The sequence below is a fragment of the Rhipicephalus microplus genome, unplaced genomic scaffold (assembly GCF_043290135.1).
Source record: "Rhipicephalus microplus isolate Deutch F79 unplaced genomic scaffold, USDA_Rmic scaffold_12, whole genome shotgun sequence".
NCBI classification, from domain to species: domain Eukaryota; kingdom Metazoa; phylum Arthropoda; class Arachnida; order Ixodida; family Ixodidae; genus Rhipicephalus; species Rhipicephalus microplus.
In genome coordinates this window covers 41767166-41782080 of record NW_027464585.1, presented here as the reverse complement: position 1 = coordinate 41782080, position 14915 = coordinate 41767166, and positions in this window count along the sequence as shown.

Sequence of the window (14915 nt, the reverse complement as noted above, 5' to 3'; positions counted from 1 at the left end):
TGCCCCCCGAAATCGCCGACGCTATCGACGACATTTTGGTTTCACCACCCGCGCAAGAAGAATATGACACCCTCAAAAAGACGGTGCTGGACCGCCTCGAGGCGCCTGAAGAAAGCAGACTGCAGCAGCTCTTGTGTCGCGAAGAGCTGGGCGACCAACGTCCTTCCCCACTGCTGCACCGTATGCGACAACTACTCGGTGTGCACGCGCGTCAGGATGGCCAGCTCTCACTTCTTCGTGAACTTTTCCTGCAACGGCTCCCCCAGTCGGTGCGCGTGGTTCTCGCGGGTTCAAATGAGACGTCCCTTGATCGACTAGCGCAACTTGCCGATCGCATCACGGAATACTCAACTCCAACCTTTGCGCCCATAGCTGCTGCAAGAACACATGAGCAACCAGATCGACTGTCGCGCCTTGAGGAGAAACTGCAACACCTTACCGAGACCATGCAGAAACTTGTGCTGTCTGGCGCTCCCCAACAGGACGAGCAACGACGCAACCGATCTCCTTCAAACAACCAAGCTCTTCCCAGAGAAACCATGCACGGGATACACAGGACGGAGTTTGCTGGTACCACCGTCGTTTCGGCACGGGTGCTAGCCGCTGCACTCAACATTGCTCGTTTCCGGGAAACGCTCTGGCCAGTCGTTAACGGCGGCTTAAAACATTGGCCCTCCACCCAGCCGCCTGTTTTTCGTAGTCGACCGTGTAAGCAACTCGCGCCTGCTAGTCGACACGGGAGCCGAAATCTCTATTGTCCCGGCAACCCCGGAGGATCGCCGACGTAGCAAGAACACATCGTTGCTGCAGGCAGTGAACAACACTGCCATCGCTACGTACGGCTTCCGCTCGCTGACAATAGACGTCGGACTCAGGCGCCTGTTTCGCTGGGTCTTCGTGGTGGCGGATGTTAACTTCGCCATACCCGGAGCAAATTTTCTCAGCCACTTCAACCTGGGTGTGAGCGTACGTGACCGTTGCCTCAAGGATAACAACACATCCCTCAAAGTACGTGGTTTGGAGTCAAACATCTGCTCATCTGGCATCTGCGCCTTCCAGCCAGTATCAGCCTACCACCACGTCCTGGCCGAATTCCCCTCGCTCACCCAGCCCCACAACACGGAACAGCCGGTGAAACATAACGTGACTCACCACATCGTCACCACCGGGCCGCCAGTCACCGCCCGGCCACGACGGCTGTCGAGCAAATGGCTTCAAGCTGCGCGCAGGGATTTCGAGCATATGCTGCAGCTGGGAATTGTTCACCCTTCGTCTAGAGAACATTCATCCCCACTACACATGGTGCCTAAGGACGACGATTGGCGCCCGTGTGGTCATTACAGAGACTTGAACGCATCGACAACGCCGGACCAGTATCCTCTGCCACACATTCACGATTTCAGCGCGCGGCTGGCAGGTACGAAAATATACAGCAAGATCGACCTCGTAGCGGCATACCACCGAATCCCCGTTGAACCGCAGGACATACCAAAAACAGCCATAACAACTCCGTTCAGCCTGTTTGAGTTTGTCCGCATGCCCTACGGCTTGAAAAATGCCGCACAGACCTTTCAAAGGTTCATAGATGAGGTCACCCGGGGTCTTCCTTTCATCTTTGTCTACCTGGATGACATCTTGGTGGCCAGCAGAACGCCTGCGGAGCACGAAGAGCACCTCCGCCAGCTTTTTCAGCGTCTGGATGAGCACGGTCTGGTGTTGAAACCTCAAAAGTGCGTGTTTGGAGTAGAGGCTCTCAACTTTCTCGGCCACCACATCACTGCTGAAGGCATTATGCCATTGGAATCGAGGGTGGAATCCGTCAAGAAGTTTCCAGCTCCAACATCTTTTCGCAAGCTGAGGCAGTTCCTCGGGCTTTTAAACTTCCACCGGCGGTTCATTCCGTCTTCTGCTCGAGTGCTCCAGCCATTGACCGACCTGCCGCGCCGAGACGACCAAAAGGCACCAGAATTTTGTTGGTCTGACGAACACCAGAACGCTTTCCAGAAAGCTAAGGACGAGCTAGCCGCGGCTACCTTCTTCATTCATCCACGGCCTGAAGCTCCTACACGCCTCATGATGGACGCTTCCTCCACATCGGTGAGAGCAGTGCTGCAGCAACAGGAGGGCGCCCAGTGGAAGCCACTGGGCTTCTTTTCGAAACGTCTGAAGCCTGCAGAAGCACGGTACAGCACTTTTGGAAGGGAGATGCTCGCAATCTAGTGTTCCATTAAGCATTTCCGCTACTTCCTCGAAGGCCGTGAGTTCTACATCTTGACAGACCACAAGCCCCTCACATACGTATTCAACAACAACAGTTCCTCCTACTCAGAACGAGAGATCCGTCAGCTCTCATTCATCTCCAAGTTTTTTACAGACATCCGCCACGTTCCCGGGGTCAAAAACGAAGCAGCTGACGCCTTGTCTCGCGTCAACGCTTCTGGCACAGAAGTCCTGGACCTCGAAGCTATGGCCGCAGCTCAGCGGGACGACCCCGAGTTGACAAGACTGAAGGGAGGGGGATCTTCACTCGTGCTCTCGGAGGTTGCACTTCCCTACGTCCAGAGCACGATAACCTGCGATACCTCCCAGGCAGCACCACGACCTTTCGTCCCACTGAACTTTCGCCGAGTGGTATTCAACACTTTCCACTCCATCAGCCACCCAGGTGTCCGCGCCACCCAGCGGCTGATAACGCAACGCTTCGTTTGGCCCGGAGTCAACGCGGACGTGCGACGATGGGCTCGGACATGTGAAACGTGTCAGCAAGTGAAAGTGACTCGCCACAATCGGGCTGCACTACAGGAATTTCGGACTCCTGAGTCGCGGTTTGACCACGTTCACCTCGACCTCGTGGGACCACTACCGCCCTGCCAAGGATTTAGGTACCTGCTCACATGCATCGACAGGTACAGCCGGTGGCCCGAAGCTATACCAATTGCGGACATATCAGCTGAGACCGTCGCGCAGGCCTTCATTCAAACATGTGTGTCCCGCTTTGGCTGCCCCGCCCGCATAACAACTGACCGGGGACGGCAATTCCAGAGCAACCTCTTTTCCGCACTTTCAACGCTCCTCGGCACGAAGCTGCAGCACACAACCGCCTACTACCCCGCCAGCAACGGAATGGTTGAGCGCTTCCACCGGCAACTCAAAGCCGCACTGGCAGCGAAACTCGACCGCCAGCACTGGGTGGAAAAGCTCCCGCTCGTTCTTCTTGGCCTACGCTCAACGGTGAAGGAAGACCTCGGCTTCAGCGCAGCGGAAATGGTCTACGGCTCAACAGTGCGCCTCCCGGGAGAATTCTTCTCCGACCAGACACCTTCCGCCCCAACAGCCTCCGATCACACCGAGAAGCTGCGCGCATGGCTCACGCAACTCAGGCCAACAGCACCTCGCATCGCCCGCAACAGGAAAGTTTTCACTTTTCCTGACATGGACTCTGCTACCCATGTGTTCGTGCGATACGACGCAACTAAGCCGCCCCTTACTCCGCCGTACGATGGCCCCTTCAAAGTTTTGGGACGTACGAACAAAACCATCGCAATCGACGTGCGGGAGAAACGAGAAGTCGCCGTTGACCGCGCCAAGCCTGCTCATATTGAGGTTTCCATTCAAGCAGCCTCTCACGTACGGTTTCAGTGCTAACCATTGGACTGTGACCTTTCACTATTCAGCCCGTAACTGCTGTCCTTCTTTAAAAGCTCCGCAATCTAGAGGGGGAGCCTTTGTAGCGGAAGCTGCTCAGCACCACCGCATTGTTTACTATCCCGTCTGCAGCCGGCCGTCGACAGCGCGCCTACTCGCAGCGCCAGCGCCTCCTCCTCCGTGTTCGGGGAACAACGTGTTGTCGGGGCCGGCTCCGGGGATTAGCACCGGCGGCATGCTACGTCTGCTCACTCGGGGGCCCCCTTTTCCTCTTTCTTGAAGAAGAACGCGGGGGTGCCTCCTTCTCTCCCTCGTCGAGGGGAACTCTCGTCACTCGCACGGAGTGGAAATAGACAGTCTTGCTCTGCAACTCCAAACCTGCTTCACGTCTCCTTTCTCGCTGCCTCCGGCAGCCGACATTCCCGGCCGCTACACAATCAAGGATGAAAGATAGGGTAGGTCGTGAAATTGAATAAGCGTATCATATTCACAAAGCACGTGAGGCTCTTTTCGTGAAACGCAAGACCACGTTACATGCCACGAATTCGGACTTTTCAGAAGTTCAGCATTCTGCTCATTTTTTTTGTTTTCCAAGGCATTTAATAGTGCAATCGTATAACCAGGCATCGCATTTTTGTCTTTTTAATAAATTCTGAGGTAATAGTTTGCGCTGGTTCCGCGTTACTTTCTTTTGTCTTATTGTTCTTTTGCACACCACCTCACTCGGAAGATTGTTACGTAATGGCGAACACGTTTGTGTTCTGTAAAATAACTTGCGTGAAACGTTACGTGCAAAATCTGCGAACAATCCTTGCGTAAATATACGCGTGCACAATAAAGAGTGCATTACTGTGTTCATCTTTTTCGGCATTGCTGGAACACATCTCCTTCGAAGCCTGATTAAAAAATATGCCTGTTGATTAGTTTAGTGGCAATTTTCATAGCAGCTGTTGACAAGAATCCATGTGCCTTTAGTAAATATTTTAATCTGTATGATGATGTTCAGCCGTTCATGAGCATGTACAGCTCGCTGTGAACTATTTGCAGGTAGAGGGAAATGAAAATTGTTAGAAGCAGATGAAAGCCTTCACAGGTTAAAAGGCTTAGTCCAGAAAACTGTGTACTCTAAATATTTCCCAGCTCAAGTCTATTGGTCAAGTTGCGGGGCAAGCCTAAAAGCTGAGCTTCCCTCTGTTCTCGTGATTCCCTACTCAAGCTACCATAAAACCTACTTATATAGGCGAGGTTGGTAAACTGGAATTTAAAGTTCAAACTATTTTTAGTTCTTCTGACGTTGGCCCTTCTCACCCACTTTCATACGCTCTTGTCGATTCTGACAGCTTGGATATTGCCGCAGCGATTCAGTTTATTTTCTAAGAAATAAATTCATTTTTTAGACGGGAAGAGCGCGTCATTGGCTCATACAGCGTTTCCTAATTTGTTCCCGCCTGGACCAGCAACGTCTGTGATGTAAATTTTGGGTCACATAAATCACAATTCAGGCATTACAGAGTGGTTTAACGTCTTCGAGCCCACACTGAGCGGTAGCTTCCTCTGCAATGTTTGAGCGCAGGGCGCGGAAGTGTTGCCTTAGAGGCCTGTAACGCAGAAAGCATACAGCGCTCAGTCGCAAGGCACGAATAAAATACTTTCTCTGCAGAAGTAGAGGAAACATATATTGCGCAAGCTTACTCTATATAAAGCGAAAGTGTATATGCATTCAAATTTCACCTCCGTTCGTATTTTCGTGGGCAGCCGACAATGACCACTGCCCAAAATGACGGGGGGGGGGGGGCTCAGTCTTTCTTACTTTTCTTAGTGTGGAGGCCAGCACCCCCCTTGCACCCCGGGAGATACACCTATGCTTGAAGTGTAGATTTGTGAAAGCCGGTGAAGTGCGACAGTCTTTCCCGGCGGCAGTCCTCAGGATACGTGATCAGTCGGGAACAGTGTTGGCCGCCTCACAGCGCGGGGCTACTCAGAGGGTGGGCCCTTGAGCAACAGCATGAGCACGTTCATTACCCGACAGTAAGAAAATATGAAGTGTTTGTACAGCTGAAAAGGAGAGTATAGTTCGCGTTTACACCCACAGAAGACGTGGTTCCTGCCATGCTTGGTGTGACTACTTCCATGACCTTGCAACCCAAGTCTAATGAGGTAGCCTTAGTTATCTGTGCTTCAGCCGGGAGTCATTGCAATAAAAATTCGCGTAAAGACGCCCAGTTGATGGATCTTTCCTTGTCTCCGAGCAGCCAAATCGTTGAAGTTGCTAAGCTCTTCAAAATATCGAAGCTCTTCGGCCGAGATAGGCTGGTAGACACGGGCACGCTGTGAAGACCAGTGCGTTGCCCCGCGATCATTATCAAACGGTCGTAAGGGGTTGCACGTAGCGGGAAGTTGAAAAAAACGGTCGTTTCTTCAACGCAAGCAGGTGAGAGCTCTGTGAGAACGTATCGAAGTTTTGTGGCATGAGAACGCACGCAAGTCACTTGAAAGAACCATTTGGCCTGAAAGAACCACGCTGACGGGCTTTCATCCCTGTAGTGCGGAAGACGGATAGCGATAGTGGCTCCATAGGATTTTCTTTTTTATCAGAAAGGCTCTGGCCTGGAGAACTCGGAGCACCTTTGTGAGATCCACCTCGGGGCTCTAATGACTATTACAGGTGGCAGGTTTGTTCTTGGCCGCGGAAGCTGCGTTTTCAATGTAGCTGCGAATGCTCGAGGTCCATGTGATTACATTTAACAGCATGTTAAAGGCACCCAGGTGGTCCATTTTCTGAAGCTCTCCGCTATATACGGCGTCTTTTATAGGCGTACCATGGTTTTTGACGCTAAACTAAAACAACCATGATCATAGCATTTGTGTGATCTGTGATCGTCTCTGCCAAAGGAAATGGTAATCACGATTTCACACAGTTTCACGAAACTGCGGGAATAAGTGACCGCGAAAAAGGCGAGCTCTCGAAACCTCGTGCGACGTGCATGCAGCTACATTCCCTCTTTATCATACACACAGTCAGCTCCTGCAGAAGTTTCTTTGCTGAACTTTGAAACTTGAAGACGTAGACACGCGCTGCAGTGTATTTATAATGACTGATATGTAGGGAGAACATACGAGTACAAAAAAGTAGACGTGACAGGTTCTTACTCACAGCTGAAAGCTGTATTGCTTGAGCAAAAAATATACTTGACGCTCGACCGGTTCATGCACGTGCGCATCGTGAGCAAAGCAAAAGGCAAAACCATAACAAAAGACACCTCCTCCTCCCTCTCACCCCAAGCTGGCCACTTTCTTTTCTTGACTAGTATCACTTTCGTTGACACCAAAGAAGGAATTTGATTGATTTGTGGGCTTTAACGTCCCAAAACCACCATATGATTATTAGAGACACCGTAGTGGTGGACTCCGGAAATTTTGACCACCTGGGGTTCTTTAACGTGCATTCAAATCTGAGCACACGGGCCTACGACATTTCCGCCTCTATCGGAAGTTCAGCCGCCGCAGCCGGGATTTGAACCCGCGACCTGCGGGTCAGCAGCCGAGTACCTTAGCCACTAGACCACCGCGGCGGGGTGCCCCAAAGAAGGAATACTAACGCTCATATAAGCACTCGTGCTAATATAAAAAGCCTCTGCATGTTATTCTGGTATTGTCCTCTTCTTTTTTGCGCTACTATTACGCGAGTAAGTCCCCTCCCACGACAGGCTCACCTTTCCGTTTTGCTGTGTGTAAAAGACAATAGCCGCCAACGCAAGGCTGGAAGCTACGACAAAGGAAAGCCCGACGCCGCTCAGTGGCGACGGTGTTACATTTTCAAAATGCTTTCATTTATACATGAATCACCATTTTCGCAGAGCCCGTAAATTCCGTGCGGATATTCAATAACTGCGTATGTGATCTTACCTTACGGTAAATCCCACTTTCTGTAAGGCGATCCTTGATTACCGAAAATGTCCTCGTTGTGGTATCAACCTTATATAGCACTTGGCGATTGACTACAATGTTTGGTTTCTGCAGATGCATCTTACCTTACGGCCTCAGCGATGGCCTTGACTGGTGTGTCCTTTTGTATCGCCAGGAATATTGCCTTGTAAATAGGACGAGTGAGCGACTTCTTGTCCTCCATAAGGTCAGCGATTTCCTGCAGAGTACCATAAGAAGCACATAGGTTGACCAAAGGTACAGCCCATGAAGGAATTCTAAAAAAAATTACTCGAGTGGAATTTATTACCTTGATGTTAAACCATGCCCACCAGAAAATGGCGGGTGCAGCCGCTCTCTTAGTTCGGGCACGATAAACGTGGCGTTTGGCAAAAGAACAAAAAAGAAAACAGTAGGCTATATAGGGCCAGTTGGTGCATCGTTACTAGAAGGGCGTGGTGCAAGGTTGAAAACAGGATGCATGAAGTTAAGACAGAAAGAATGTCAAATCACAGCTAAATTTATTTCCGTGAAGCAATGGCATTATAAAGGCTCATGTAAAAGATGCGCAGAACTATTTCACTCAGTATGCGTACAAGAAAGAACAGACACACCATCGATCAAACTGATATCACCAACATCATATGAAAGAAACAATTATTCTAAATATATTTCGATGCAAAACTTCAAAAAACATCAAAACCTGCGTGTTGTTAAAACCATGACGAGCGTGGGGGAAACAAAAACAAAAAATTGAAAAAGAATTGCGTGCATTTTGTGGTGATTAGCCAACTAAGAAACATCAGTATCTAACAACCGGTATCGTTATTCTGCAACCAATTCGAAGACACGCTGATGCAAGTTGCCCAAACGATTACGCAAGAGAGCGCGCCTGCAATATCAAACGGCTATGTGAATACCAGCACCTATCTGACGCAACAAAAGCCGGTGCAACGAAGAAAGAAATTCCTTCTCGCCCCTTGAAATGACCGCCGCCCTGCGGGCAACAATCCTGGTAGCACATATTAAGGCACTGTGCTGTGCTTCCGACCGGGCTGCAGAAATTAGGTGCCTTTCTCCTCTTCTAACCACTACCACCACCACCACCACCACCACCACCACCACCACCACAACCACCACCACCACCACCATATTAAGATTCTAGTAGGTGCAGAGCTAGCAACCGCGCCTGCACTCGGATTGGTTGCTTCAGCAGAAGATGCTCTGATGTCATACCATAGCAAGGGGAGGTGTATGCAATTCGACCACGCCGCTGTTTCGTACTCCTTTTACCCCTTCGTTTGCTCGCTGTGTCAGAGGTGTTCTTTGGTGTCAACTGCGCGACTGTTGCTACAAGCAACAGCGTAGTGCAGCAGCGCTGCTGGGTGTTGTCTCCTCTAGTGTTCTTAGGTGTCTCCTCTGTGTAATCTTAGGTGTAAATGCGTAAAGATTACGCCTTAATTACAACATATGTGGGGTCATCGCGCGTGCGCCGGCATGGCCGTACGCTTTGCTTGCTCATATCGCGATTGAAGGAATTTAGATTAAATTAAAGACGAATTCTTCGTGGCCTTAGAGGGGGGAAATCTGCGCCAGGCGAAGTGGCGAATAATGTTAATCAGCGATTGTGAACTCAGCCCACCAGTACGTTGCCTGGCCCGAGAGGTATGTGAAAGTATGTTGTAATTAAGCTTACATTGCCTGCTTGACTCGTTTGATTATGTTCGGTTGCCAAGCATAGTTGCGGTTCTTCGAAACCTTCCCCATGTCTTTGATTCCTTCCCCATGCCTTTAATATATACAGACCACAATGCCGTGGTCTGTATCGATTTGCGTTGCAACAAACTGAAGTTTACCTTGCAGTGAACTACCCAATTTTATGACACGTGACATTACTGCCTGCTGCCGAAAAAGCATGTTTGATTGTGACGGGTACAGCTGTGCAAAGAACAATTGGTGCCACAAGTGTTTGTGTACTTATGTTTTTGTTGCTTCCTGAATAACAAGTACCATTGTTACGAGAAGGAGACCGACTCGGAAGGGTAGTCACAGATGTATTTTCATGTGGTTAAGTGAGCAGCGCGAGCCACAGAGATTAGCTCGCGCTAGTCTATATGCTGTCTTCTTCGTCTCCATACACTGGCACGTAGCATGACCCTCGGCGGAGGAGGCACCATCCCAGTGCTTCAAGGGTCGTTATCTGACGAATTCTTGTGGGGCTTGATCCGCGATACGTGTACAATATCGCTGGACCGCACACCAGATGATGATGGATAGATGGGGCTGATCTCGTAGGTTACAGGTGTTACTTGACACAATACATATTAGGGCCCCGTATAAAGAGAGAACACTTTTTCTGGTAGGCCCAGCCAACGATGAAGGCACGAGAGTAAAACGAGGATACCGGGAGTGGAATGTACATCTCTATGTTCCGCCTTGTACCGACGCCATTGGTTGGCTTGCGACGCCATCAGCCGAGCGCGAGCAAGCTGACGGGCACGATCGGCTCGCGCAATTGCGTCGCGGGCATACTTGCTGGTGGACAAGGTGTTAGCTGAGATGACTGTGTCCACTGGTAAAGTTGGCTCTCTTCCGTACAATAAGTAGAACGGCGAAAAGCCCGCTGTGTCGTGACAGGATGAATTATACGCGAAAGTTGCGTAGGGTAAGGCAAGGTCCGAGTCCCGGTGGTCTGGTGCAAAGTGCATAGCGAACATAATTGTTAGTGTACGGTTAAATCGTTCCGTGAGGCCGTTTGTTTGAGGGTGGTAAGCGGTCGTCAGTTTGTGTTGCGTGGAACAAGAACGCAGAATGTCGGTGATGACTTGGGACGGAAATGTACAGCAACGGTCTGTGAGGAGTTGTCTCGGAGCACCGTGAATCGATATAACGTTCCGTAACAATATAACGTTCCGCAAGATGACGAACTCCTCAGCACACGTACGAAGTGCCGCACATGGGAAACACATAGGCAGAAATGGCCAACGCGCCATGCCGACGCACGTAGGGGGTGGCCATTTTGGAAATGCCGATGGCAATAGAATGACCGCATTCATTTTTTTATTGTACTCTATTCTAATGCGCATGCGCTTTATGAACTCGCTTAAGCTGAAAAAAGGTGCGCGTTAGATTCGAGTAATTACGGTATGTACAGACGTCTGTACCTGGATTCCAGGTGCAGGCATGATGGAAGCTTCTTTTATATTCCGAGCATTTTATAGTTGAACCTACTCTCAAATCCGTCATCGGCGGTGGTGTCTACACCCCTACTGCACATGCTTGCGTCTCATGCCAACTGTCACTGCCCCCCCCCCCCCTCACGCCTCGCAGGGCCGACGCAGGCAGCGTCTACTAGTAAAACTCGACTGCTCGCGCTGCACAACCATCTACTGACTACCCCGTACATGTCGGCACTGAATCGGTTGTTTGGAATTCAGTCAAGGGCGCCTTGGCTTTCGCTTGCTTGACTTGACGCTTTGCTTGACTCAAGTAGATGCAATGTAAGCAACAGTACCTTCAACCAGTTGTGGGGCACAACTGTCTCCCATGACTCGTTGAAAGCCCCGCTTTTCCTTCATTCAATAAATATGAACAATAAAGACAAAATTACAGTTAAGCATTCCCAAACATTACCTAAATACGCAACATTCTCGCGATACCCCCACCATTTTGTGACGCATTTACTCGAGTCCCCCTCAGGGGAAGATGCCGGTTTTTTTGTTTGTTCAGAACCCACGAGTTTTACAACTCTATTAGACTTGGTGGTCTGTAGAGTCCGCATGTTCAGTGAGGGCAGTCAAGGCCACACGTCGTTTCGTAGCGTCATATTTGTGTTGACTCTTTTCTTTGAACCACCAGTTTTACCGATGCACTGGTTTTCACAATTGTGGCAGCCTATGGCATAAACAAGACCAAGAGAATTTCTGCTGGGCACCTTGTCGTTCACACTGGCTAAAGCATTCGTTAGCTTCAATGTTGGTACAACAACTATATTGGTGCTTGTTGCTTCTACATTGCCCATGGCATATCTGACTTTTGAACCACAACTTTACTCACGTCTTTAAATTTTTGCATACTTATCTACGCCACGATTGAAGGCCGTCTAGTTTGCCTAGGCTAGAGTTGCCATCAGCAGAAGCTTGCCGGGCTACTCGTCTTTTATTAATAATATTAGTAATCTTTTATTATTATCATGTTATTAGTATTGATGATGGAACAGCAAACGTCCTCAGCTACACGCTTATTGCTGCTAGCTCGTGTTTCAAGGGTAGCACTTCAGTAACTTCAGCTAAATTTTTCATTTCAGTTTCGTCAGATTGTGTAAATAAATCTGCACTTATTTTTCACGATGTTGTCCACAGCAGAGTACTTACCACTTTTACTCATATAATCCTCACACGTTTTTGGCGGAAAACCGATGCAAAGTTGGCGGGTGGGAAAACTTTTCACGAAAACATACAGAGCGAAAAAGAAAAAGTGGTTGGAAATCGGGATTCTCACACCAGCAACTAACGTGACGATAGTTTAGCGTAAGAACAGAACGACGACAAAGAGACAAGAAGGACACGAGCGCTCTTTGTCGTCGTTCTGTTCTCACGCTATAACTATCGCCATGTCATACCAACTAGCCCAAACTGCCACACTTCTAGGCAACTAACAGGAAGCTTTGAGAAACTTACCTCAACAATATAAACACAGGTTCAACACAAGGCAAGATTTATTTGAGACACAAAATGTACAAGCAAATAGTCGAGAATTAGAATACCATACGTAAAGCTTACTAGCGTAAGCATACCATACCTTACCATACCATACGTAAGCATACCATACCAGCGTAAGGGCAAGCAGCGATGGCGTAGTGGTTAGAGCATCCGCCTCGAATGCAAAAGGTCCGTGGTTCAAATCCCGGTGCCGCACAGTTCCCAACCACCTAAAAAAAATCCGCGTAGTGATGGAACTGCATTACGAGGTCTGGGGTGCGGCCTCACCGGTAACCACCGCCGCGAATGCTCTCCCTCACCAGAGAAGGATTGGCCACCCTGGTCCAGTATCTGGCCACTACCTCCCACATGCATACTTCAAATAACTTGCGGCCCTCAGTCCCCAGCAGCTGCGAAGCAACTGACTACGGCGGCGGTCAGATCTACAACGTAGCAGAGGGTGCTAAGAATCTTTGGATCCGGACAGGCCGCCCTTGGAACCTGAACTTGGCAATGTTTAATGCTAGAATCTTATCTAGTGAGGGAAGTCTAGCTGTACTGTTCCAGGCGCTGGAGGGTGTTAAATGAAATATAATAGGGCTCAGTGAGGTTAGGAGGACAGATGAGGCCTATACGGGGCTACAGAATGGGCATGTCCTTTGCTATCGGAGCTTGGCTGACAGAAGAGAACTGGGAGGGGAGTTTTAATTCATAGAAACATAGCTGGCAACATAGAGGAATACTATAGCAATAATGAAAGGGTGGTAGGTATTGTAATTAAACTGAATAAGAGATACAAGATGAAGGTGGTACAGGCTTACGCGCCTACATCCAGCCATGATGACGCTTCAGTTGAAAGCTTCTACGAAGACGTGGAATCGGCAATGTGTAAGGTAAAAACACAGTATACAATACTGATGGGAGACTTTAATGCAAAAGTAGCGAAAAAGCAGGCGGGAGACCAGGCAGTGGGAGATTATGGCATCGGTACTAGAAACGCCAAAGGAGAGCTACTAGTAGAATTCGCAGAACGCAATAATTTACGGATTTGAATACCTTCGACCGAAAACGAGGAAACCGCAAGTGGATATAGAGGGGCCCTAATGGCGAAAATAACAACGAAATGGACTTTATAATGAGTGCACACCTAGGCATCGTGCAGGACGTAGAAGTGGTTGGCAAGGTACGATGCAGTGACCATAGAATGGTACGGTCTCGAATTCACCTAGATTTGAGGAAGGAACGACAGAAACTGATACGCAAGAAGCCAATCAATGAGCTAGCACTGATAGGGAAAGTACAGGAATTCAGAGTCTCGCTTCAGAACAGGTACTCGGCTCTTAGTGAGGAAACCAACCTTAGCGTAGCTAAAATGAATGATAATCTGACAAGTATCATTACGGCGTGGCAAGTGGACGTTGGAGGCAGGGTAGTTGTACAGGACACTGCAAGCTTTCCCAGGAAACTAAGAATCTCAATAGGAAGCGTCAAATCATGAAAGTCTCAAGTACAACAGACGAAATAGAACTGGCAGAGCTTTCGAAGCTGATTAATAGGCGTAAGGTATCCGATGTAAGAAGGTATAACATGTAGAGAATTGAACACGCTCTGAAAAACGGAGGAAGCGTCAAAGCAGTCAAAAGGAAACTTGGGATAGGCAAAAATCGGACGTATGCACTAAGGGACAAAGAAGGCAAATTAACTACCAATATGGACAGGATAGTTAAAATAGCGGAGGAGTTTTACGGAGATCTGTACAGTAGCCGGGACAACGACGACTTTAATACTATAAGAACTAGCAGTAACCCAGATGACATCCCACCAGTAATGATAGAAGAAGTAAGAAAAGCTTTGGAGAGCATGCAAAGAGGCAAAGCTGCTGGTGAAGATCAGGTAACATCAGATCTACTGAAAGATGGAGGACAAATTGTGTTAGAAAAACTAGCCACCCTGTTTACCAGGTGTCTCCTGACGGGAAGGGTACCAGAGTCTTGGAAGAACGCTAACATCATCTTAATACATAAGAAAGGAGATGACAAGGACTTGAAGAATTATAGGCCGATTAGCTTGCTCTCTGTAGTATACAAGCTGTTTACAAAGGTAATTGCGAACAGAGTAAAGAAAACATTAGAATTCAATCAACCAAAGGCACAAGCAGGATTTCGAACAGGCTTCTCAACAATCGACCACATTCGTACTAATAATCAGGTAATAGAGAAATGCTCAAAATATAACCAACCAGTATACATAGCCTTCATTGATTACGAGAAGGCGTTTGATTCAGTAGAAATATCAGCCGTCATGCAGACACTGCGGAATCAGGGCGTCGATGAAGTATATGTAAACATTCTGGAAGAAATTTACAGGGGATCAACTGCTGCCATAGTGCTTAATAAAGAAGGCAACAGAATACCAATCAAGAAGGGTGTAAGGCAGGGGGACACAATCTCCCCAATGCTATTTACCGTGTGCGCACAGGAGGTTTTCAGAAGCCTAGAATGAGAACAGTTAGGGATAAGAGTTAATGGAGAGTACCTTAGTAACCTGCGCTTCGCCGGTGACATTGCATTGCTGAGTAACTCATGATTACGGAGTTAGACAAGGATAGCAGAAAAGTGGGTCTTAAAATGAATCTGCAGAAAACGA